Source organism: Castor canadensis, chromosome 16, assembly GCF_047511655.1.
Source record: "Castor canadensis chromosome 16, mCasCan1.hap1v2, whole genome shotgun sequence".
Taxonomy (NCBI): Eukaryota; Metazoa; Chordata; class Mammalia; order Rodentia; family Castoridae; genus Castor; species Castor canadensis.
This window is the reverse complement of record NC_133401.1, coordinates 63459923-63486797: the sequence shown is the minus strand read 5'-3', so window position 1 is coordinate 63486797 and position 26875 is coordinate 63459923. Positions and strand designations below refer to the sequence as shown.

General features: G+C 42.2%; 1 protein-coding gene and 1 long non-coding RNA gene across 3 annotated transcripts in view; one reads left to right on the top strand and one right to left on the bottom strand.

Moving 5' to 3' along the window:
- Positions 1 to 315: 315 nt before the first annotated feature.
- On the bottom strand, positions 316 to 19178 carry LOC141418158 (uncharacterized). The gene is made up of 3 exons (XR_012442866.1): positions 19050 to 19178; positions 3965 to 4075; positions 316 to 1070 (listed from the first exon to the last, which is right to left on the bottom strand). It is a non-coding gene; the product is annotated as an uncharacterized lncRNA (long non-coding RNA).
- Positions 19179 to 19236: 58 nt separating this feature from the next.
- Fstl4 (follistatin like 4) overlaps positions 19237 to 26875 on the top strand; it is a 386297-nt gene continuing 378658 nt past the window's right edge. The window contains exon 1 of one of the 2 annotated variants that reach the window (XM_074057275.1): positions 19237 to 19454. The gene's annotated coding sequence lies outside the window, so the exon portion shown is untranslated. The remainder of the gene's footprint in view (positions 19455 to 26875) is intronic. The other variant, XM_074057277.1, reaches the window with a different exon arrangement.

Here is a 26875-nt window from a genome sequence, read left to right as displayed (position 1 = left end):
AGGAGGGTAGAGACCATGTCTTTTTTTTTTTTTTTTTTTTTGGAGGTACTGGGTTAAAACTCAGGGTCTTGTGCTTGCTAGTCAGACACTCTACCACTTTCATCATGTCTAGGCCTTTTTTAGTTATTTTTCAGAGAGGGTCTCACCTAGCTAGGACCAAGATACTCCTATTCTACACCTCCTGGGTAGGTGGACTTACAACCATGTACTACCATAGCCAGTTTTGTTGTGTTTGTTGAGAATGGAGTGTTTCACTAACTTAGGACCATGACTTTCCTGATTTCCACATCTCACCATGTCTTTCTTGACCATGTGTCCTCAGTGTTTAGTGTATTCATTTCCCATTGCTGCTGTAACAAACTTCATGCACAGAGTGGCTTAAAACAGCAGACCTTTATTCTTGCATCGTGGAGGTCAGACGTTCTAAGTCAGGGATTGTTAGATCCATGCTCCCTCTGAGGCTCTAGGGAAAGAAATGTCCTTGCCTCTTCCTGCTTCTCATGACTCCAGCTGTCCTTAGCTTGTGGCTGCAACACTCCAATCTCATCTCCCTCAGTCACACTGTTTACTCCTCTTTGAAACTCCTCCCCTCACTCTTGCGATGATAATTTGTCATTGGATTTGGGGCCCACCTAGATAATTATGTATGAACTCTTCCTCTTCAAGCCCTCGATCACAGCTTTTACCATGGAAAGTAATAGCCACAGATTTTGGGGATAAGGACATGGACATGTCTTCTGGGGGGAACACTAGTCAGCCATTATACTAATGCTCAAAGAACATCGATTGAGTGAACGAATGGAAGATAACAAGTAGGGTTTCTAATTGGAGATGCCATCCCCGTTTCCTCAGTGACTCTTACTCTCGATTAGGAATATTTGCTCTTGGGTGTGGTTTTTGAGAAGGAATCCAGACTCCTGCATTGGTGCTGGCTGCATATTCCTGGTGACAGGCACTTTTCACATCATCCTGGCACCATGATAATCTCTTGGTGCTTCACTCATTCCAGCAGCAATAGATGAGGTATATACTCAGTTCCTCTGCATCTCCCTCTTATGAAGAAAAAGGTTCTGGAAGCAAAAGGGTGGAGTTGTGCCAGTTAGGATTTTAAGGAAGATGAACTTCACCCACTGGGTCAAATGAAGAGGTTTTACTGAGAAGACTATTGTATCACATAAAAGCAAAGAAAAAAAAAGAGAGGAAGAGTGGGAAGTTATTACTACCAGAGCACCAGAGGGACAGGGGAGAAAATAATGTTAGCAGAACCTGATGAGAGCGAAAGCTATGCAGTTAGGCCACCTGGCAGGAGCAAGAGCCAGAGTGACTGGGCCCAAGGAAACATCTCACACCTGCTCCTCTGTCCTCTTACTTATTCCTGCTTCCTGGCAGAATCCAACCAGAGCCAAAGGAAAAGGGAGCTGGTGGATGCTTCCACAGTCCATAGAGGTTAGCCTCCTGGGTCCCAAGCAGGTTAGGGACAGGAAGAAGACAAGTTAGGGGCCTGGGATGAGGCAGATGGGAAAAAAGAACAGAGCAGGTTCCCAGCAGTGCCTCTGTTAAAAAGTCAGAGGGAAAGAAGGGGTTGTTACTTGGTCTCACTTAAGTGAACAGTAAGTGAGCAACCTGGGATTGGTCTTTCTTCCTCCCCACCCCTGCAACAACCCCACGTAAGCAGAGAGGATTACTAGTGTAGCACATCCTCATTCTAGCAGTGGCACTGTTGCTGTCACTTGGAGAGCCTCTGAGCCTTGTTGGCAGAGGCTCTGGAGAATGGAGACGCTGAACCAGAAGGAGAGGACTGTAGTCCACAGGGGCTAAAGCCCACCAAAATATTAACAAGTACCAGGGAGGGGGAGCTCAACACGAACACTAATTCTGTGGCAGGTTTCATGGTTCACTCCCTGGTCCTGCCACAGGGTTAAAAGAAAAAGAAAACTTTAGCTTTTTACTTAGAAGCTGGAACAAAGGCAAGGATGAGAACTGGAATGGTCTTTCTCAGCACAGCTGCAGACTTGAACTCTAGTAACCAGAAAGCCTGCTTCGGCTGAAAGCATAGATTACACATCTCCTTTGGACAACCAGGCATTCAAGTTCAATGAACCTGCTTTTCTCCTAGCAAAGCACATTTTGTAGCCTTGGAAAGGATGCATTTTACAAAGTGAAAGAAACTTAACCTCCTTTTCCTCCATCATTTTATTTTGATTGCCACACAAATTTAGGAAATCTCATTCTTTAATTTAGTAGAAAAATAAAGAAATATTAGAAAGGATCAGGTGCCTCTCAGCAAAACACTAAAATAAGAACAGTTTCATTCTGTCCTGAGTCTTTGCATGCTTTTTTGTCCCCTCCTGAATCAGTGCAAAGCTGTCACCTTCTTCCTGCATGAGGGTAGTGAGGGTTTCACCCTGTTGTCTCTGATCTTTGTGAGCTTGGTGGCCTATGTTCCCTTTAGGGCAGGATCTCACTTCATGAAGCAGGACAATCAATTAATCTTGTTCACATCATACTGCATCATTGTCTGTTAAGACAGGGCACAGTTCCTGCATCTATTGGCTTCTCTGTGTCTCACTGGTGGGTTGAGCCCTCTGTTCATTGTGAGGAAATTCACAGGACTGCCATGATAGTGTGTGTGTGAACCACCCCACCAAAAAAATTTAAGGATCAAGACATACAACCCAGAGAGGGGCATGGCAGGCACCAGACCACATATCTGCTCAAAGAAGAGAAGACAGAGGCCTTCTGAGCCCCTTCCAATGGCCCCAGTTTTGAAAAGGTCTAAAGACCTATCATACATTTTCTTCACAATTAATATATCTTCAAGACTTTTGATGATTACAGCAGTATGTAAAATTATGCTATAAAATTTCAAACAACTCAAGGCTGCATGAAGCAACAAGGGAAATTCCTTTACCATCTCAGCCTGAAGAAGGGTAGACATTAGATTCTTTTCAATGCCTATATAAAATAATACATACACATATGCTTGAAAGCAGGGTTTAAGCCTCTACACTCACCTGCATCTGTCTTATTTTACTTTAGAATAAATGGACAGTCTCCTACTTTCATATAGAATACATGTCTGAAAAGACATTCAAAAGTTAAATATGCAAAAGTGAATAATAGACATACATTTTCTAACGTGATTGCATTCTCAGAGATCTAAATTATTCTGGCATCTCATTCACATTCTTACATTTTGTTGTTCTACTTTGCAGCTGAGCACCAAGTTCACTAGCTTATATCCCATGAGAAAGTAGCACATCAAAGCTAAAGACTTGCTCCTTGTAGTGCCCCAATGGTTTTTTCATTCCAGTTTTATTAAGTATATGAGGCCTGGTCTTCTAGTAACTACCACCATTCTAATTTTCTTTTTATTTTTAATTTTATAAGACAACAAGAACATGAGGCAATAAGATATTTCAGTGTAATTGTACAAGTATGTCCTACTGTGCAGACAGAGATAGATGGTCATGCTCCTTAAATGGGGCTAGGAGCTCTCACGCAGGGACACCTGTAAAACTTGAATGTGCATCCTCCTGTTGAGTTCTGAAGATTTAAGCCTGGCATTTGAATTATTGCTTAGAGGATCTCCATATACAGAAGTGGAGATTATTGAAAAATTGAAATGATAGTCTATAGATGATGTATCATGGCTTTTTCTGGGCAGTGAAAGCTGACTCAGTTCATTAGGAAGAAAAGGAGTTCAGTGAAGGAAACTGGATAGCTCACAGAAGTGTTGAAGGGTTAGAGAACAAGTGGGATCTCTGCTTTGGGGAACAATGATCAAACCCACCCTGTGGAACCATCCTGATGAGAAAAGGACACTGGAGCAGCCTCTGCTGTCACAGATGCTGTACTTGGCTCTTCCAGGAGCCCATCTTTGCTGATACTGCCCCTCAGCTAACACTGGTTCCATATCTGTGTCAGAAATTCAGCTGTGCACATGCTGAAGGATCTTTCTTACCATTGCTCTCATCAGCAAAATGTTGCCCCTCTCTGAGCCTGCTTCACTTCCTTCTGAAGTCTTGTGCAGTATGTCTCATTAGTGAAATCAGGTTGCATACCTGTGTCCTACCTGCAAGGAAAGCAGGGAAGTGGGGCTTTATTTTGCCTTGAGAAAAGGGAATCACATAATAGTTAGTTCCTGAAACATTAGAAGGATATTTGAGAGTTTCTCAGAATCAAAAAAAAAAAAAAAAGTAGTCTTCTACAAATACAAATAGCTATAGTGGATTTTTTAAAGGCTGCATATTTTTCATTGTATGTATATACACATACATATACTATAATTTGTTTAGCAAATCCCAAATACATACAAATAAAAATTCTTTTATTTTTACTATTAAAAGCATACTACAACAAACATCTTTGTATATGTATGGGTATATATACATACACATATATACACAAACATTCAAATGTATTTATACACATTAAATTTTATAGGATTAATTCTTAAAAGTAGAAGTGCTGTTCAGAGTATTTAAAATCTTCCATTTTAATAAATGATGTAACGCTGTCTTCCTAAAAGCATGCTGAAGTGCCTCTCATCAAAGAAAGATCATGTTTAAAGAAGCTATTAAATATAGGGAATTTTAATGATATTCAAGTATATAACACACAAGTATATAACATGCTTGTTTCTATCCAATAGAGTAAATGGAATGGGCCTTTGTCTTACTGAGACAGATAACAGAAAGTTGGCTCTATTTGTATTTCATGGATCTACCTATTCATGTGGTCACTATGTGGTTGGATCTTAGTGATCCATTTTTGTGACATTCCATGGGTCCTTAGGAATATTAACTCTTAATATGCTCAATCAGTACATATGGTTGTAGGGCAATGACTTCATTACTCTTGGAGGCCCTACATCAAAATGTAGAATATGGAATTTTGTAACCTGGAATTGTTTGGGGGTATATAACCTACACAATAGTAATGTAGCACTCCTTGCCAAACAAAGCAGGAGGGGTCATCTGGAAATTCTTCCAGTACCTCTTTTTGAACTTTTAATTCATTTGACTAAGACAACTGATTATGAAACATTAAGCCTAGTTTCCCCTCAAGAATAGTTAGGCAGCTATGATGATAGCTCCTAAGTGTATAAGAAATGCATCTTAAATTCTGTGACATTTTACAGTCCCAACTTTGCCCAGTAGCCAATGGATTCTCCTTCCAAGTGACATACTGATTATACATACATGCAGGGTGAGTACGATTGTGTTCAGTATTTTGAGCTTGTCATCTGTTATCCCATTCTTATTGTCATCCCAGGCCCAGACAGTATCAAATTGAAAGCAGTAGTGTAGAAAATTACGAACAAATCAAAACAGACCACAGCTGTAAAATGAATCAGGTCAGCATTCCACATTTAGTATTTCTCCTGAGGTAAACACCCCTGCTCCTTTTCTTCACCCTGGTGGCAGATCTCAAAGCCAGGAGTGTACTGGGGTAATTAGAGAGCCGCTCTGACCTTGCTTTGGAGTTAGGTGCAAGGTGTCCCTGAGAGCAGCTGATAGTGCTGTCTTAGAAACCATCTTGAAAGCCATGGGTGGCTCACTAAGGTGTGACAGTGAGGAAGCAGGATTGACATGTGGTGATTAATGTGGCTGTGAATGGCAGTGTCACTCTTCTAGGGCATCAGGGATGGCCCATTCCCCCAGGTTTTATGAGCTTCTCATTAATCACACCCCTCCAGGTGGACTTGTGACCAGGGGGCAATGAGGATGCCACCTTGCTAGTTGGCAAGAATGTAGGCACAGCTCTGTCAGGGTGGATAATTTCATGCACCATCAGAGTGAAAAGCCTTAACAAATGGCATGAGGGCAATCCACACCTTGTCGCCATGATAACTGCAGGTTCCTCTGTCATTGCATCCAAGCTGTTGTCACTTTTGTGTTTGCTTAGCATACCTGAGGTGGCTGTGAATGGGGCCTGCATTAAAATGTTAATCAGAACAGTGCAGTCTTTCTTCTTATTTGCAAAAGTCACTTTTCTTTCTCCTGGTTCAAAGAGCCTGGGCCAGGAGACTGGAACCTGGGGAATGTCCCTGTCTGTGGTGCTAACTTTCAGAGTCTGTGGGAAGACCTTCTGGGTGGCGGGACCACATTTGTCTCACACCTAGAGTGTGAGTGGATGCACACCCAGTGCTGGTAGACACAAGATGGCAGATGAAAGCTGAGTTGTTAACTTGTTGTGGCACCTGCTGAACCTGGGCCATTGGAGAGAATGTGGTGGAGAGAAAGAAGGCATACTCTGACAAGGGCTGGTGGGAGGTCTTCCCTGTCCACTGTTCTTACCTGCCAGATGGGGCTTCTGCCGACTCCCTAGGGTAGAGTCCTCCCCTTCTTCTTCTGTCCTATCTGTAACCTCCTTACTTAAAGCTCTGGATTTGCTTTGGAAGCAAGACAAGCTCTGAAGACAGGTGATGGTCTCTCAGAGAAGGGGCAAAAACTATTTTATCTGCCTGGGAAACTCTGCCCCTCTCCAAGCTCATCCTATGAACTTCACACATCTTATTTGTTCACTTGGGGTTGGAGAAAACTGGATGGGCTAGCCAAAGACCCTATCCCTACATATACCAACAAAGGTCAAGTGAGGACCCTAGACGTCCTCACGCACTAGGCTGCAGTGAGGTACCCCAGTCTCCCTACCAGAATAGTGTTAGAAACCTAATATGTTAGCTTGTATGACAAACTACATGAGCAAATCAACTTATAAGGAAGAAACATCACATTTGAGAGAGAGAGAGAGAGAGAAGAACATGAGCATGTGCCTGGACTTTCCCAATAACGCCATGACTGTGGATCCAGACTTTAACACACAAACCTTTGTGGGACACTCACAAACCACTGTAGCCAAGTAGGAAGCCTGGACTTCCACCCCATCAGGAACAAGACATCCTTTCTCTTCCCCACATAGATGGCATTAGAGGATGCCTAGGAGAGAGTCAGGGCCCCTGCTAACACTGCCTCTCCCCAGGTACATAGGTATTTCCTCTACCTCCTCCACCTTGCCATGTCTGTAGAGGCCACGTGGTGATCTATAATGAGGCATTTTTGTCCTTACCTGCAGGAAAGCATCAGCACAGGTAGAACCCCTATCCTGCCCAGCAAAAACAAGTGGCCTCCTTCCCTCATGTGTCAATGAAAGCTGAGTACTGAGACTGGACTTCTATACTCACTTTGAAGTAGCCCCTCCTCCTTCTCCTACTACAGCAATGTCAGTAGAAGTGGCTAAAACAGAAGGTTTAAGTAAAATCTGGAATCTCTAAACAAAATATTCCAGATGTGCAGTTTTTATTGGAAAATAATTCATCATACAAAAACCAGGAAGATCTCAAAGAAAGAAAAGTACAATCAATAGATGCCAACATTTAGTTGACAGAGGTAGAAGAATTATTTGACAAGAGTTTAAAGCAGCCGTCATGAAAATGTTTCAGTAAATAATTACAGATGTATTTGAAATAAATGAAAAAACAAATAGCCTCAACAAAGAAACAAAAGCTGTGAAGTAGAATCGAACAAAACTTTTAAATCTGAAAAACAACTAAAAAAAATAATGGATGATGAGCTCAATAGCATATTATAGGAGATGGAGGAGATAATTAGTGAACTTGAGGCTAGAACAATAGATTATCCAGTCTGAACAAAGTAGAGGAAATAGTTTGATCTCTGTGGGATCTGTGTTATCAGGGTGCTGGAAGGAGAGGAGAGAAGGGGGAAGGACCAAAAAAAGACTAAAAGAAATAATGGCTGAAAACTTCCCCCAAATGGCAAAAAAACTCAACCTATAGATTCAAAAACGTTAGCAAACTCAATAGGATAAGTCCAAGTGAACCAACACCAAGCTATATCATAAGGAAACTTCTGAAAACTAAAGGCAAATAAGCCTTGAAAGCAGCAAGAGACAAATGACACTTTATCTATATGGAAAAAGTAATTTGAATGACAGAGGATTTTCTCAGAAATTTTGGACAGCAGAAAGAAGTGGCACAGCCTTTTCAACTGATGAAAGAAAACACTAATCAACTCAGAGCCCTATCTTCAAAGAAAATGTCCTTCAGAGACATAATCAAGACATTCTTAAGAAAAGGAAAATGAAGAAAATTTGTCTCAAGCAGAACAAGTCTAAACAAATGTCTAAAGGAAGTTTTCTAGAAAGAAAGGAAATAAAGAAAAAAAATCTTAGCATATAAAGAAGGACAAAAGAACATGGTAAACAGAAATATGGATAGACTTCTCTTGAGTTTTCTAAATAATGTCTGCTGTTTGAAGCAAAAATTAGAATATTATCTGATGTGGTTCCAAATATAAGTTTAATTATGAACAGGAAGAGGTTAGGGAGGTAAAGAGTCCTGTACTGTACTTAAGCTGGTGAAATTACTAAGCCAGTAGACTAATAAATTATGTATATGTTATTGTTTTGTGCCAGTTTGAAGTGTTGTGGGCTGGTGTTGAGGGTCCCTGCCTTAACAGGCCAGAGAACTGGCTCGTGAGGCTGTTGATTGATTTGTGAGCCAAAGCTGGTATATGAAGTAGGATTTATTAGAGAGAAAGAAAAGGCTTTCTCTCTAGAAAAGCATGCAGTGGAGCCTGGAAACTGGTAGCTCACTGCTCAGGTGGAGGCTGGGGTTTTTATGGCTGTTTTAACTCTGAGTTTGGATAAGGGTTAGGTGGCCTCTTTTCATTGGCCGTGGATTCACAGGCTTTCTTAGATGAACTGGTCTGTTTGCCCCTTATGGGGGAGGGGAAACAATCTTGATGAGTATTTTGCTCATCAGCCCTGTGGCAGATCTATGAGACCGTGTGTCTCCTCTTCAGAATGCAGAAGTGCAGATTTACACCTCCTTCTCAGGATGCAGGAATCATAGTGCTGTCCATGGGGGAATGGGATACTCACTCATCTGCCTTAGGTCTCCAGACCCAACACTATTTGATTCTTGGAGCTGCCACAAAAAAGCCATATAAAGAGATAGACTCAGAAAAACTACAGAGAGATCAAACTGAAATTCTAAGAAAGTAGGAGTAACTCAAAAGAAGGCAGGAAAAATAAAACAGGAAAAAAAAAAGAATTCCAGAGAAAACAGAAACACAGAGAACAAACAATAAAATGACAGGCTTAATCATTGACATTTCAATTATATGCAAATGTTCTATATACAGAGATTTGTAGAATGGGTCATCCTACAATACATTCAGGATGAATGTAAAAGTATGAAACAGGAATCAAAAGAATCTGAAATGGCAGAAAATGTAGACTTCTGAGTAAAGCAAATGGCAGAGCTATAGAGGAACATTATATAATAATAAAAGAGCCAGCCCTCCAAGATGACTGCAGTTTTACATGTGTGTGCATAAAACAGTAGAGCTGCAAGATATGAGAAGCAGAAACAGAGACCTGAAAGGAGAAAATCAAAATATGGCTAGAGATTTCAAAACCTCCTCCTAATAATCAATAAAACAGCAAGGCAGAAAATCAGCAAGGATCCTGAAGAATTCAACATTGTCAACCATAAGATCTAATTAACCACCATGGAACACCCCACACAACAGCAGAACATACATTCTTTTGAAATGTGCACAGAACATATGCTAATATGGACCTTATTCTGGAATACAAAAAATTTAAAAGAATTTAAATCATAATAGGTGTGTTCTCCAACCACGAAGATCTCCAATTAGAAATCCACAACAGAAAGGTAGGACATTTTTCAAACACTTGGAACAAGACAACACACTCCAAATAAACCATGAGTCAAAGAGGAAGTCTCAAGAGGAATAAAAAAAATTAATTAAACCATATGAAAATGAAAACAAAGCATGTCAAAATTGGTAAGACACAAAGTTGTACCAAGATTTATAGTATTAAATGTATACACTAGAAAAGAGGAAGTTTCATATTTAATCTGATGCCTCATGAACCTAGGAAAATATCGAAATATCTCAAAGCAAGCAGAAGGAAGGAAATAATAAAGAATAAGAACAGAAATGAAAAACCAATGGAGAGAATCAGTGAAACAGATGGTTCTTAGAAAAAAAAAATCAATAAAATTGATAAACTTCTAACAAGACTAACAAAAAAAGGGGGAAGCCACAAGTTATCAATATGAGGAATGATATAGGTACTATCTCCACAGACCTGGCAGACATCAGATGGAGAATAAAGTAACACCATAAACACACAAATTTGATTAAATGAACCAGTTCTTCAAAAAACAAACTTCCACTCAGTATTAAATAGTTGATATGGACAATCCTATGAATGTTAGAGGTGATTAAACTGCTTTTGCTGAAAAGCACTTATTCCTTACTTGGGCCTACAAATTAACTAGAAAAAGGAGAAGCTTGGCATCCCTACCTCCATTTTGTGTCTGTCTTTGCTCTAAAGTCATTCTCTTTGCAGTCACTTTGCAATTACCTTCGATTCCAGAAAGGACAGAACTGATAACATCTTTATGACAAGGGACTGAAACTTCCCATGAAAATGATTGAGACTTGTAGGGCAGGCCACCCCTCCAAATGAGGGCAATTACCTATAATGATGAGGCTGCATCCTGGAGCAGGAGTAACCTCATGGGAACCAGATGGCTCCCCTCAAGTGATGACAATGGTAACATCTCTGGAACCCCTCTGGGAGACCTTGAACTGAAATAATGGTCAACCAGAACACACCTGGGACTGGGACTGTTTTAACTATGCATGCTTTTGTCCCCTACCCCCAGTTCTTTTGTCTACTTTAACCTGTAGCTCATGTTGGTACCCTGAATATGGCTGAAGATGAGCTGAGTGCTTATTCTGCCTCACCATAGCATGTCCTGAGCTATGTAGTAAACCTCCTTCCTCTGTCTTCACCATGTCCCTTTATTTGGTGTTTAGGGGCAGATGGCTGGACCTGGCATATGAAATCTCAGGAGTTTGTGCCTTGGGTCCAAAACTCCAGTTTCATGAATATTAAGGAAATTGAATTGATAATTAAAAACTTCCCCAAAAGGAATACTCCAGTTTAAATGATTTCACTGGAGAATTTTACCAAATATTTAAAATATAACACTAATTTTAAACTATTTCTTACAGAAAACAGAAGAGAAAGGAATATGTACCAATTCATTTTATGAAGTTAATATCACCCTGATACCAAAACCAGACAAGAATACTACAGAAAAGAAAATTCATGAGAAAGGTACAAAGCAATCAGTGGAAGAAAGAATGTTTTCAACAATAGTGCTGGAGCAAATGGGACATTTGTAAGGGGAAAAAAAGTGAACCTTGACCTAAGTCCTGAGACTTAGATTTTCTACACAAATTCACTTGAAATAGATGGCAGATTTAAATGTAAACTTATGAAACTTGTTAAAAATAGGAGAGAATCTTTGAGATCTTGGATTTAGACTTGACACCAAAATGATATATATAAAAGGAAAAATTGATAAATTTTGATTGCCTCAAAATTAAAAACTTTTGCTCTGTAAAAGACTTAAGGGGATGAAAAAGCAAGCTATAGAGTGGAATAAAACATTTTAAAATTGGATATAAATCAAGGAATAGCATCAAGAATGTATAAGAACTCTCAAAGCTCAATAGTGAAAAAACAAAATCCAATAGAAAATGGTCAAAAGACATGAAGAGACATTTCCCAAAGAGAATATTCAGATGACAAATTAACACATGAAAAGATGTTCATCGTCATTAGCATTAGAGAAATGCAAATTAAAACCACAATGAGCTATCATAACCACCAAAACCAAAAATAGTGGTAACACAAGATGTGGGGAAGGCTGCAGAGAAATGCACCATGTGCACATGGCTGGTGGGAATGTAAAATGACACACCCATTCTGGAAAATAGTTTGGCTAATTCTTTTTTTTCCTCTGTTTTTGTGAAATGTTTTTTTTCAAAATTGGTCACTTCTTATTAAAACAGCCCTAAAAATGCAATTATTGTACAAACCAGTTATTGTACTCATGGGCATTTAACCCAGGGATGTGAAAATATATAATCACATAAAAACTTTCATACAAATGTTTACAGCAACTTTATTTATAATAACCAAATCCCAGAAGCTTCCCTGGTGATTAAACAACTGTGGCCCTCCTGCACCACGGAGTACTACTCAGTAATACAAAGGTACCCACTATCGACACATGAAACAATTCAGATGAACCTTGGGGTAATTATGTTGAGTGAAGAAGAGCCAATTTTCAAAGCTTCATATTGTGCTTCCTTTTGTTACATTCTCGAAGTGACTAAATTATAGAAATGAGAAGATTTGTAGTTTCCAAAGATTAGGGATGGGGGAAGGGCAGAGGACAAGGAGGTGGGGTAGCTATATAAAAAGGCCCCAGGAGAAATTCTTGTGATGGAAAGGTTCTTAACTGTTAAGATCCATATTCTGGTTGTGATACCGCACATGGTTTTGCAAGGAATTACCACTGGAGGAAACTGGGTAAAGAAGTACACAGGATCCCTCTGTGTCGTTTTTTGCAACTGTATTGAATCTATAATTATTTCAAGATAAAAAGTTTAATGAAAAGCAGTAACTGGTATATAATGTAAGAGTTTTTTCATTTACGAATAGGAGAAAGGGAGCCTTTTTGTGTGTGATAAGTAAGCACACATCGTGGGTAAGAGGAGGTTAGCTGAGGATTCTCCTGATTTTTTTTTACTTGTGGTTTTTCTTTTGGCTGAAAAGCACTGACTGCTGGCTGCTTGAGACTGTTAGAATTTTAAATTGTTTTCTTCTTAGTCATATATGTTTGATTTGTGCTCATAATAGACTGTTTAAAGACTAGAAACATAAGGAACCTCATGATGAAATACAAGATAATTAAGAGCAAAAAATGGCAAGTCTACAATTCTGCTTTAAAATTACCTTTGCCAATCTGTAAATTGCACTCATCTGATAAAAATCCTTATATAGAATATCAAGATGTCTTTGGAACTTCAAAACCAGTGTTAAAAAAAGAAAATAGGGTGACAATTATATCCAATTAGCTTTTCACTTGTTGAGAATAAAGACTTTATTCACACCTACAATGTGTTATTTGCAGAGTGCTTACAAATAATGGCCTGAAATCTTTCCCTTCCTGTCATTTATAAATAAAACATAGGCTTTATAAAAATGAAACAGTAGTGTTTTTAAACATAAAATTTCAGAATTTTAGATGTCAATTCTTGGAAGTCAGTTTTTGCCCATAATTAATGCAATGCCAATACTTTTCAATTTAAAGCCAGTCCCTAAACTATATATTAACATCATTTTTAGTGTGTCTGTCAGAAAATCATGCTCTCATCATGGAATTTAATGAAAATCATTGCCTATTTGTTGTTAAATGATACAAAATGAAATGTCTGTAATGACTATATTATCCCTGATTGCATTAAAACAAACTTTAGAAGGCAATATTTAATATAGTGCTGTAGAATAATTTGTTTAAAAGTATAAATCATTCCTTTGTCACATATTACATCAAAATGGCAAAACTATTTTAAATTTTTTTGAGGAGGGTTGTTGTGAGAGGCATTTGCAAGTCACATATGGCTCAGCATGCATTTGTCAGCTTTAAAGCATCCTGTCATGTCAGTTGTTATGTGCCCACTGTCTTTATCTAGTACAATTAGGAAATAAGAGTGTTCTGGTTAATTACATAGTCTCCATAACTGAAAATTGCAATCATCTGAGTACTGAGTTTGAGTTAAGAGACTTCAGCATTTGACTAGCACGGAGTTAAGGGGCAAATAATGTGCAAAACATCTCCACCTGCAAGGTGGGGTTGATGTTGATATTAATAACACCTGCCTCCTGTGTGGCACTTCTGAAGCCAGCCACATAATGCAGGTAATGGAAAATCCCAACTCAACTGATTTGAGTAATAAGGGAAAGAAGTCTTAAGGTAGAAGAGCTTCACAGTTGGTTATTTTAGCAGCTAACTAAGGACCTGGTTTCTTTCCCTTCCTTTTTCCATCCTCCATGAGTCAACATAGCTGTTCTCATGATCACAGGTGGTGGCCATGGAGCTAGAGGTCCCCTATAGTTAATAGCAGTATCAAGAGGGGAAAGTCATACTAAGCCCTCCTGCTCCTCTCTTTTATTCCCCAGAAGACTTTCTCTTCATCTCCTTGGAGAGCACTGAGTCCTCTGCTCACCACTTAGCCTGTTCCTGGCAAAACCTCCAGGATTGGCTGAAGCTGAAGGTGAGATGCCTGAACAGGATCCACATGCTATCAGCAGAAAAAAAGAGAGAAATGTATTTTGAGTATGCAACCAACAGTGCCTACCGTGGCCTCTAGATTGCATGCTTGGTTTTGATTTTATATGGCATGGGTTCCTGATGAGGACAATTAAGTAAATATGTCAATAGATTCAGAACAGAAGGGTCTCCAGGCACCTATTTGTAGGACTTGAATTTGAGATATGTGTTAGCTGCTTTGTCTCCAACCACAGTGCGTAACTGATACAAAATCACCATAGTGATTACAAGGAAAGGCTCTGAATTGATTCCTAACTCTGTCACTTGCCAGTCAAATTGACTTAGGTGAGCTGTGTAATTTGTTTGGGTTTAATTTATAAAATGGAGATCTTAACAGAGTTGTGAGGATTAGGCCAAATAATTTGTACAAGGACTAGAACAGGTATCCATACCGTTAAGAAACAGGTGTTGATGGGATGTGATTGGGAAGGAAGACTTATTTCAGTCCCTATTTGTTGGGAGAACTTATGTAATGTTTGTGCCCCTCTCATGAGGCACACAAAATAAAAAAAAATAAAAAAAATAAAAGAAACAGGTGTTGATGTGATGGCATTGATAATTATGGGTTGGACAGGACTTTGTACCTCTCAACAGCTAAACAGCTGGTCTCTTCTGCTTTCACTCTTGCCATCAGCCACTATCCCTCTTCCAAACTCATCCTCTCTATAGCAGCCAGGGTGGTCAGTTAAAAACTTATATTAGGTCATACCATTTTCTTGTTTAAGACCCTCTAGTGACTCTCATAACATCAACGATCAGGTCTCAAGTCCTTGCTGACCCCTCTGCCTTCTACAGCTCTTCATTGAGGTCCCTGGCTTATTAACCCCATCAACCTGGTTCACAGTAAGTCAGTTCCCCATGCATTCTTTTAATCCTGTTGTGCCTTTGCTTGAATGCTTTGCTGCCAGATGTTCCCATATCTTCACCCCCCCCATCAAGTCATCCCTCTGCTCTAAGCACTGCCCAGAAGAGAACTTTGTCTCTTACTCTCTCTAAAATCACAATGTAGTAAAAGCTTCTGTGCTAATATTTGATTGTTGAGAACAATCCCATAGACAAAAATTTGTTAGTTTGTTTCCCTTTTGCATACAGGAAGTTGGCCCCTCCCTTCTCTCTCCTCCTGGAAGGCTCCTGCTTTCATCCCATTCTTATCTTCTAGAGGATGTGGCATTTTGTGGCTTGGAGGCCGGTCCTCTCCTGGATTGTGCCCTGTGCACACTGAATTTCTTGAGTAACAGAGCTCAGTTTCCTCTGATTACCCACAGTTTTCCTAAGATCTTTTCAGCCTTATTCTCATGCCTAGGGTTTTGATGGGACTTAGGCCTCTGGACAATGCCCTTGAAAAGGGTTTCATTGTTCATTTCTCTCCACTTTCACCATTCACAACTCCCTTTTTCATTATTGCATTTTCTCATTCATCCCAACTTCTTAATTAAAGTTCCTACTCTATATTACTTCTTCATTGCCTTGAAAAGCTTCCCCACTTATCTCTTTGCTAGCTACCATTCTCCCTAAATCAAAGTTAAAAACAATTATTTCTGAGGGTGATTTTAGGTTTAGAATTTTGAATGTATTGCCTACATTCCCTGAATATCTGCATGATTCAATGAATTATCATTTAAGAAATCAGCATTATTAGACTTAGGGGAAATCTTTAACACCAGAGCTCTTTTTAAATCAGAGTAGCTCTAACTTCTGTAAATACTAGCATAATAAAGGCATTGTCTTTTAGAATGGAGAATGATCTTAGAAGTCCACTTCTTATGATTGCTTCCCATCAGAAGCAACTCTCCCTATCTTCCGCATAAGAGAGGAAGAAACAAAATGCTGAAACCTTACCAAGCCCAAGAGGGGCAGAGACAGGAAAGGAGCTGAGTTTGGTGCCTTCCTTATCAGGGCTTTCCTGAGCATTAGGTTACTTTTTCTATATATGCAGGCCTTGGTTTGAAGATTTACAAAGACATTTTTGGACAGGGTGCAGAATATTAGTTTATTCAGAATAAGGAAGACTGTTTCTTTCTTTTCCCACCTTCTCACATGACTGGCTCCCACAGCCAGTGATAGAGATATTTTTGGTTGAATCTGGAGGAAGGGCCTTTTTTCCTCCTGGATCCCTAAGGCAGTGTGGCATGTCTGGGTATCCTGATGTGTAGCTGTCATTTAAAATTACCTACAGGAGATGCACACTGTTTGGCAATAGTTTTTCATCACATGGCTGTGGTTTTGGTAAGAATAGTGATGGTGCATGCCTGTAATCCCAGCTACTCTGGAGGATCATGGTCTGAGGCTGGCCTAGGGGAACGTGTAAGAACTGAAGCAAAAGCGCTAGGGGAATGACTCAAATGGTTCCCTGATTTCCAACCCAAGTATTGCCAAGGGAAAAAAAGGTAGAAATATAAAAAGGATCTAAAATTCATAAAGTAAAAAAAGAAAATTATGATGTTTATTTAAACTTCTTGACCTTGTAGAAATGTATTAATAACTTCCTTTTGTGTATCTCTGAATCTGTATGGTTGAAGCACTCACCAGTAATTTAGGCTGAAGGCCAGGGACAATAATCTGAACTTATGTTCATAGCTCTTCCATTCCAAATTTACTGAATCTTATGAAATTCAAAACTTAATCTCCTCCCCCCCCAAAGAATCCTAGTTGGCTACTGAGAAATGGTGTGCTTGCAAGTTTTGAAACAGAGTTGCAGGAAAGTTCTGAAATTCTCTGTGTGAAATCTAGCCTGTTTTCCAAGTTGGGGTATATTATTAAACCAAGAATTGCCCTGGGAGGTGAAGGCACAGAGCAATTCAAAGAGGTGTCAGAGTTTATGGGCATCTGAGGCTGCTTCCCTGGAGCCTGGTTTTAGTTTGTCATTCACACTCCACCTTTTATATTCCAAGGTGACTTATAATTTCACTCTTATTTTATGCACAGTAGTCACAATAGCTCACTTCAGATATTAGCATTATCTCTAAGGGATAGTCAGTACATCTGGTTTACAGCAACTACTTTCCCTCTTCTTTAGAAAGCTTAAAGCAGCCCAGTTCTGTTCACATAGCTATTTCTGATCTTGGTCAATCTATGGACCCTGACTTACATATGACTTTGAGTTATTAAAAAACAAAAACCAACAAAGTCTTGCCTTGATTATATAACAAGGCCACTAGGCTTACTCAGGGACTTTGTGCTAAGAGCTAAGAACAGAAATCTGCTTTTTGAAATATTTCACCACTGAGAGGGGTCTGGGGCCAGCTTCTAAGATGTGGAGCTCCATCTTTTTTTCTTTTTTTTTCAGTGCTGGGGTTTGAACTCAGGGCCTACACTTTGAGCCACTCCACCAGCTCTTTTCTGTGATGAGTTTTCTTGAGATAGGGTCTCACAAACTATTTGCCAGGGCTGACTTTGAATGGTCATCCTCCTGATCTCTGCCTCCTGAGTAGCTAGGATTATAGGCATGAGACACTGGCACCTGTCATGGGGCTCCATCTTGACCACAGATTTAGGACTGAATTTCAGAGGGAGGTAAAGCACGTGCCCAGACTTCTCTGATTCCTTTAGGCCAGTGTTTCTTTCTTTTTACTGAGATGAAAAGTACTCTACCTTTCCCAGACCAGGTGCAGAAAATCTGGCCTCCAGCCAGCCTCAGAGGTTCAGCCATGTGTGGCCTTGGCAAAGATTCATGGTCAAATCTGAGAGAGCATCAGGCTGGCCAAGGCCCAGAGCGCCAAGGGTAGAGCAGCCTTTACCTTTCTTAGTACCACACACAAGACCCAGTTTTATCCAGTCCTTAATGTTGCATATGGGAAACTGATGTCAACAGCACAGATATAGTGGCTCTGGGCTACACAGCTGGGCAGTGGTAGGAGGGCTAGATCCCAGACCAAAACTCTGTGTGAAGACAGGGATATCTTAGCCCAGCACACTGTATCCCCAGCAAGTAGCCCCGTGGCTGGTATGCAGGAGGGGCTTGGCTGTAGAAAGAACAGATGTAATGTCTCTTCTTCCGTGTGTCACTTCTCTATCATTCTTCCCCTTCTCTTGATATTTAACTAACTCCATCTTTAGAAAAGCCCTACCGTCCCCTCCTGCAGGCCAGGATAGATCCCAGCCACATGGACAGGGCACTGTTTCTTACACCAGGAAACCGTCTGGCATCCACACAGCGGAAGTAGGCCCTTGGAAAGGTTCTTGGCTATCCCAGGTAGGAGGGTCTGGCTAGGACCTCCTTTCCAGTGTGGTGTCAGACCAAGGCTGCAGTATGACCATGGGGAGGAGGACTAGTTACAAAGGTGTTCCCAGTTTGAACACCAAGACTGATCTCAAAAGGTGTGAATGTTACAGAGAGATTCAGAAAAGTTCGGGAGCCCCAGGCCCGGGAATGGTGTCAGAACAGGGAAAATGTGTTTCTTGTTTTAGGGATAAGAAGGGACCCTTTGATCAGGCTGGGCAAAGGTCATCTGGGATTGCCCTTGTATTCCCAGGGTGGGTCGCACAAGATTGTGCAATTGGGAGAAGGCAGATTCAGAAGAGAAAAATAAAAACTTTGCTCTTCCACAATTTGTTGGCTCTCAAAGGAGGGTAAGTATCCCTGGAGTTTGACTCCTGGGACAGCTCTCTTGATGTGGTATCTTCCTGGGCTCTACAAGAAATGGCCCTGGTTGAGCACCTGGAGAGCGCAACCTTGGGGAACCTGGCCCGGAAAGGAGCGTCTAAGAGAGGAGCGGCGTGTGGGAATGGGAGCCAGGAGGTTGTCACCTGCTGAGCTCCACGCGAGCCATGGGTGGTGAGCTCTCCCCCTGCCCCCTACCTCTGCTGGCGGAGATGACCTCAACACGCCCGGAGTCCTTGCGGCCCGTGTGCGCGCCCCGCTGCTCCGCGCACCTGCCGCGGGCTCCGCGCGGGTCTGACCCGCAGGCGGGCGGGCGGCGCGCACAGGTGGCGGCGATTGGGCAGGCGGAGCCCGGAGGGTGACGTCACGGGCTCCGGTCCCGGCGGCAGAAATAGGGCAGCCGCGGCGGTGGTGGCACAGCAGCGGCAGCGGTGGCTCAGAGAGGTGGAGCCTCAACAGCCTCTAGTGTGCCCAGGACCCACCAACAGCCAGTGAGATCCACTGGAGGACGCGGGACCAGGTCGCCGCCGCCGCCACGGGGCGCTCCCTCCCTCCTGCCCGGGTCCGGCCACCTGGTCTTCCTCTCGGCCCCGGCCGCCGCAGGTAAGCGGGAGCAGCTCGGGAGCAGGCACGGGGTTACTAAACTGCCGCCGCCAACGGGTGCCTCTGCGCCCCTTTGGGGTCCCGGCGACCGCAGCTCCGCGTCTCGCTGCAGGGCCCTGCGCGGGCGTTTGCTTGTCCTTACTGCCGGCTCCGGAGAGCCAAGTTTGCCTGTCTAGCCGCGGGCACGGGACCACAGGGCCAGGGCTCGGCGGGTCAGCCTGACTGGGCTAGGACTCTTACTAAAGGCTGGCGCACCGAGGCTTGTGGCCCGGGGTCTGCAGTGGAGACCAAGGCTACCCCATGGCGCGCGGAACCGCTTGGGCTGAGCCCGATGCTCGCGCTTGGCTTCGAGTCCCTGCAGGCGCCGCTCTTGTCGTCGGACCTCAAGCGGCCTCGGCTCGGACCCATGCCCTTGGTTCCGGGCTAAGGTGCGGGCGGGCGTCCTCAACACCTCTTCCCCCATCGGCTTTGCGGGGAAACTTGCTTTTCCTCGCTGCAGCCAAAGGGCCCGCTGCGCCTCTCCTGGCTGACACTACCCCGAGGAGGTCCACGATGTTGAAGGCTCGAGAGGAGGGAATCCAGGCAGAACGCGGCTCTCCTTCTGCGGGGCCCATAGCTAATGGGAGCGAACAACTGATGTTACCCGCTGGGGACATTCAGATTGGAGCTTGGTCCTTAGATTGTACTGTGAGTGATCTCCGTCTGTCTTTGCTTTAACAAAGCAAACCATTTCCAAGTTTCTGGGGAGGGAGGAAGGGAGGTCCTGGGGGACGCAGGCAGAGCGCTTCGCTATGGGCGACTGTCGTCTGGAGTTTGGGGGCGACCGTAGCGTGAGCCTTCAGGGCTCCCTGCAGCTGTCACAGCGCGCACTACGCGGGTTCGCCCGAGGCCTGCCACCTGAGGACTTCGTGTCCTGCAACTCTTGCAGGTAGGGGCAGAAACCGGCTGGAAGCAGTAGGGCTTTCATAATGTCTTGAACTTGCCAGCATCCGCTGCGGCGCGTCGGTCTACTGCAAGTTCCCGGGGAGTTGGGCCCTCGCTAGGTCTGCATCAGGCCCTGGAGAGTTGGTGCTCTGCTGCGCTGCCCCGCAGACTTCTCTCCTGTCCCTATGGCTGGTGAATTGCGCTTCCGCAGCCTCGGCTCTCGCTCCTCCCTCTAGGTGTCGCTTCTGCCGAGGTTTCCGAAAAGTGAAAAACAGCGCCAGTAGCTTTGCTCTGTTACCTTAGTAAATTTGAGGTCCCCAAGGTAGGTACCAAGATCCAGGCCCATTGCATGGTTGCATGGGCCTAACCTAAACAGAATTTCAGTTAAGAGGTGGGAAGGTAACTGCTAGCCAAAATGTGCAAAATTTCCCCACTATTCTGTGAGGCAGGGATGGGGAGAGGAGGGATCCAGAAATTAGGACTTTTCCAGAAAGCCTCAAGTTATTTTTCTACCACCCACCTTTTGGGAGGCCCGAAATGATTTTGAACAGGGTCTTCTTAGCGCTGGGATGGACCAGTTTCCGTGTTTGCCCCATCTGACTCCCAGGACAGGCTTTGGGCTAGGCAGTGGTGTAGTAACAATCTGTGGAGTGAGTGATGTGCATTGTGTACCACCAGAGCCCCGGTACCGCTCAGGCAGTAGCTCAAAACCAACCCTGGAGTGGTCTTCTCTGTAAGGCAAGGATCTGCTTCCTAGCTCAGTGCTGTGAAAAGAAAGCCCTGCAGCATTGCCAGGCCATGTATACTCTCCGCAGCGGAATGGTCGCTTACTTTCACCCATTCTGGGAACATACTCTCTCCCAAGATTTGCATCCCAGCCAAAGATCATGTAAGAAAATAGTTCATTTGATGTAATGTATTAAAATTCCCCTTTAGATTTGTCCTAGTGGCTTTCTTTTCCTCTTGAAATTTTATGATTATCCTCAACTGGATAAATCGAGTTTTTTTTTTTTTCTTCCAAAGAGGGGGACGCTGTTTTTCTTGACATTGGGAGAGCTTTGATCCCTCTGCATGTGCAGGACATATGGGGGAAGGAGGAGGAGGAAAAGAGGGTTGGGTTTCACACTTTGACCAGTCATTCACTGTGGTTCTTCTCCTGCTATATTCCAGAGATTATCATTGAATACTCAGGGTTTCATAAAATTTACCTTAATGTCTATTTTGTCTTTGCGGTATTTTTTTCTGCAAACTTGGTCCTCAAATGTTGCTTATGTGGGCTCAGTCATGGGCTATTTCAAAAGCATGCCTTTCCTTACATTTTCTGTATCTTGATGCATAAAAAGGATACGGAACGTCAAATAAAACAGAATTACAGTCAAGAGGATGTGGTACTTAAGAGGTGTTATCTGAAGATTGGAAGGGTTAGGATTATTGGAGGCCAGTGATGTGTGTGTTAATCTTTGTGATAAATAGGAATGTATAGATTTATATATTGCACATGGAATAATTTAAGCATCTAGCTTATCATTTGTTGGAAAATATAGAGAGTATTTAATAGAAAATGCAATTTAACTTCAGTCTGGTTTGCTATAAAGTTAGCCTGATGTATTTCCACACCTAATTTCTCTGGATTGGTATTTTAGGGACTATCTTGGGAAATTTGAAACTCTTTCTTTCGTTCTTTCTTTCTTCTGAAAACACTCACAAATCAAAACTAGACTTCTAAGCCTTCCAGCAGAAATTACCATATAGCTTTAGGTTGGGCAGACATGCAGAGGAGGACTGCAGGGCTCTGGTACTCCCCAGCTGATTTCTGTTTGTTGATTGCCAACATGTCATGTGTAAAATGCAACCCACTTCAAGTGATTTGCTAGCTCAGATAGAGAAGTTTGGAATTCAAATGCCCAAAGGTCACAAATATTACCATTCTCTTCAAGGCTGGGTGGCATCACTTGATTCTACCAAATCATCTTTGTAATTTCTAGTTTTGTTAATTACAAAGAGAAGCCATTTGTGTGTGGCTAATTCATGGTGATTAGTCTGGTAATGTTGCTTTGTTCTGGAAGAGAAGCCAGGAAAGAAAACTGGTGAACCATGCCTCCAAAGCTCAGAGGGCCATTGTTCCTACTCCTCTCAACAGAGGGGTTCCTGGAATAGACAAGAGTTGTCTTAAACCCATTGCTAGTAGGATATCTATGCCTCTCTCTGGCTCCAACCCTGTTCAGTAATGTCAGTTTGGATATTGATGTGTGTTCTCTTGGTGGGATAGGTTTTGAAATTTTCACATTAATGCCTCTTTCCCCCTAAATATTTGTGGCCTTCTGTCATGTCTTTTTAACTTTCTTCAGAAAGCAATTTGGTATTTATAATTGTTACATCACACTAATTTGTCATACCTCTATAATTTTAAATATAAAAAATAATAGCATGGATAATCAGCTTATTGTACAATAGCAGAAAATCCTGGGGTTTCCACAAGGAGAGGGCAGGCAATTTTGTGGGGCTCCTTCAACATTGAACACAGCAAAATCTATATAGATAGTGAATGCAAACTTAAGTTCTATATGTAAATTTGCAATAATGTAAGAAAGCAGACAGTTGCCCAGGAGGTAAGATGCCAGGGTTGTAATCTAAGTCTAGGTGTTGACTTGGCTTCAAACCTTAGGTGAATTCCTCAACCTTTTGGCCTCTGGGGTACTATGTATGCAGCAGGCAGGCTAGCACCCAGTTCTCCTGACCATGGGAGAATGTTGAGGCTCCATTGGGAAACCACAGAGGAAACAGTGAAGTATCTCTCTTTCAGACAAGGTATCTTAACTATCCCATGATTGTGCTTCATGACTTGCTCAGGGCAGTGAGGGTGGGGAGATAGTGCCAAGTCTTTATTTTAGGACTATCCTAGGTGGATGTGTAACCAATTCTTAGGACTTAGCCAGGGTTGAATGAGACTCATAAACCTGAAAGTCTCAATAGGAGCTCCTGAGTGAAAGACAGACTTTGTGACCTGATGGATGGCACGTTCCCAGCTCTATAATGGGGAATCTTGTATTTTGCTGTCTCCGAAGGCCAGTAGAGCTATTTGAATTTGTGGAGTAATTCAGTAACAGATCTACTTCCCCAAAGTGATCAGGGCTCCTTGTGAGCAGAGGGGCATCCTTGCTGCCTGGAATTTGGTGTGATTTCTCATGCTTTTTTTTTTTGACCACATTTTTTTCTTGGCTCATAAATGGAGTATCAGTGAGGGCTGAAGAGAGTTTGCCAAGTGGCACCCATGCTGGGGTAGGGTGCAGGAGGGTGATAGCTTGGTTCTTTCTCCTTGTCCTGCATTTTTGGCCTTGGTAAGAGTCATTATACAACTAGAAGAGGACTTTCAGAGGAAAGGAGAAACTTGGGGCTTAGGGCTTCCTCTCTTGCTCTTTATAGATTTCCCCATTATAGTGAAAACAACAGTTTATCAAGATAAAATGTCACTAAGGATTGAGAGACAGCATAGGATGGGGGCAAAGAACATAGAAAATGGTCCACCTGCATGGCTTAGAATCTCAGTTCTGCTGCTCATTGGCCACATGGCCATGGCAGTGTGCTTAAGCTCTCTGTGACCATGTCTCCTCCATCATCTGATGGAAGGATAGTCATTGGCCTCCTCATGGCGTAGAAGAGAGGGGATTATGAATTGGTACCTGTAAAGCTTCTAGAACAGTGCCTGACACAGTAATTTCTATGTAAGTGTTTGCCAAATAGTCTCTATTTAGTTATTATTCAGATCATCAAAATTGATTTAGACCTGATATTAATTCTTTTTTATGAACTGAACTGTCATAAAACTTGAGTTATAAATTTTTAGGCTGTTGCTGCTGTAGATGTAATGAATTGTCAATCACAAGAAATATAAAATAACATCTAAGACGCATCCCCTGTGCAAAGGACATCGGAGGTAGTGGTAGCTAAAGCGAGCTAATTTTATAAAGAAGATGCCTGGGAGTTTATCTGTAGCTGGGCTGGAACATGTATTTTTCCCATCACCCAGCCCTTTTTGCTCTGGTTATTTTGCAGACAGGGTATTGCTTTTGCCAAGGCCAATCTGGATTGTAACCCTCATATTTTATGCTTCCCGTGTAGTTGGGATGACAGGCGCATGCCATGACACCCAGCTTTTTTCTGTTGAGATGGAGGTCTCACAAACATTTTGCATGGACTGGTTTTGAATGGTGATCCTTTTGTCTTAGCCTCCCAGATAGCTAGGATTACAGGAATAAAGCATTGGCACAACAGGAACCTTAATGCAAACCAGAGAAAACCAGTGGTAACTGCAGTTGGTAGAGGGCTGGAACTCCCAGGTTTCTGAAATGTAGTTCAGAAACCAAGGCATGGACTAGGGGTATGATTCAAGAAAGTGTGAGGCACTGAGTTCAATCTTCAGTACCACCAAAAAAGAAAAAAAAAACAAAAAGAAAAAACTGACAACAGCCAGTTAATACCAGGGCTTTGGAATGAAGTGATTTGGTGCTTGCCAAAATAAATTGAACAGATTTTATTTTGATGCCATCCATTAATAATAAAACATCAGAAATAACTGGTCTTAGATTATGAGGCAAACTGAAAATGAAATAACTAGATTTTGTGACTTGCATATTCCATAATTCCAGGAATTGACATTTGTACATGAACTAGAATAAATCTTGATTCTCTTTGGCCTAGGAGTCCTACAAAAGAAGAGCAGGCCTTTGGTATGAGTGCTTATCCATAAACAATGTTTAGTAGTGGACAAGTAGGGAAATTCAGAAAAGCTAGAAGTGATATCTTTCTAGTTCTAGCTTGAATTACAATGTTAGGCTCTTAAAAATTCCAAAAATCCAGTAGCTGCTTTCTGTAGTCTCTGGAAAATGACTCTGTGTTCAGAAAAGGATAATGTATGGACAGTAGGAGGTTGCCCTATTTACTTTTAGAAAAACTGGTTGCAATATGGGGAAGATGTCTTTATTCTCTTTTAGTCCTGAATATGTGTGTGTGTGTATTTTCTCCTCCTCCTCAGCCCTGTAAGAGTCCACCCACCCCAGCCAGAGCACTGGATTAGGAGGGCAGTTATTTGTACCACAGGCCTCACCCAGCTGACAGCTGATGTCATACTATTCTGCAACACTCTGCTTTCGTGACAGTGCAGAGCAGGTGCTGAGACTGACCTTCAGATTATATTTACTGGCCACTTGGACTGCTTTGCTGACAGATGCCAAAGGTGAATGACTGAAGAAATAGATGTAGGAGTGAGAGCCTCTGGACTCTTTTTAAAACAAAGACACACCTACTCTTAAAAGATAGTTATCCCTTACAACCTCACCTTTCCATAGGCCAGCCTGTTATGCTCACAAGTTTTGGCTGGCTTCCCTCCCCCTGCCGTGGGCACTTCTGTATCAAGCTGGAGATGTGGAGAGGCAGCTCTATTTGGATGTGGAAAGCAGCCAAAGCAAAACTGAAACATGGCAGGAGTGGATTTATTTGGTGGCCCTGGCTACAGCACTAGCGTCTGGGTGATGGCCCCTGCCCTTTGTTTAGAGTAGAGGTCATGTGAGGTTGTTGACTTTGGAAGTGAGCAGTGTTGGATTCCTCGAGCTACAGGTTCCCTGAAGCACCCAGTAGACTGTGAGTTGGATACCTCCTCTGGCACAGTGTGGAACAGGACATGTATGGTGCTGGCCTCTAAGAAGCTATGAGTATTTTCATCTCACTAGCCAGGATCAGGTTGCAGCATGGCCCACATGTAATTAAGCACTGAATTTTGTGGTGCGTGCAGAAATGAACAACCCCTGAAGCTTCCTGGAGTAAGGGTTGTACGTACTGCAGTATGAGTCTGTGGCTCTGCCTCAGACAAAGGTGCTGAAATTATGGTTGGAATATATTCACCATGGATACATTTTATTTAAAAAGCACGGCTGACTGGGCACATGGATGAGTGCCTGCCCTCATTTCTTCTGCACAGTATTTAGCACGTGATAGGTGCTTAAACATTTGTCATACCTGACCCCGAGTTTTTCCAGCATGCAATTGTTTGATCATCTTGAATTGCCTATTTCATTTCTTCTAGAATATTAGACAGAATGTTGCCAGGTGAGTCTCAGGAAAGACTTTAAAGGTTGTTTTGTATTATTTTGTTTTGTTGCTAGTACTGGGGAATTGAATTCAGTGTCTTGTGCTTGCTAGGTGGATTTTCTACCAACTTGAGCTATACCTCCAGCCAAATGTGTGTGTATTTCTGTAAAGTTAACTCAGGCTTTCCGTTTCAGTTATTTATTTATTTATTTATTTATTTATTTATTTATTTATGGAGGTCCTGGGGTTTGAACTCTAGCACCCCATACTTGCAAAGCAGTGTACCCTACTATTTGAGCCACACACCTAGCCCTTAAGATTTTTGAAATTCCATTATCATTGGCTGCTTAGATTCTGCTATAAAAGTCATTGATTGTAAGACTAAAATATTAGACTTTCTGATGCCATTTTGA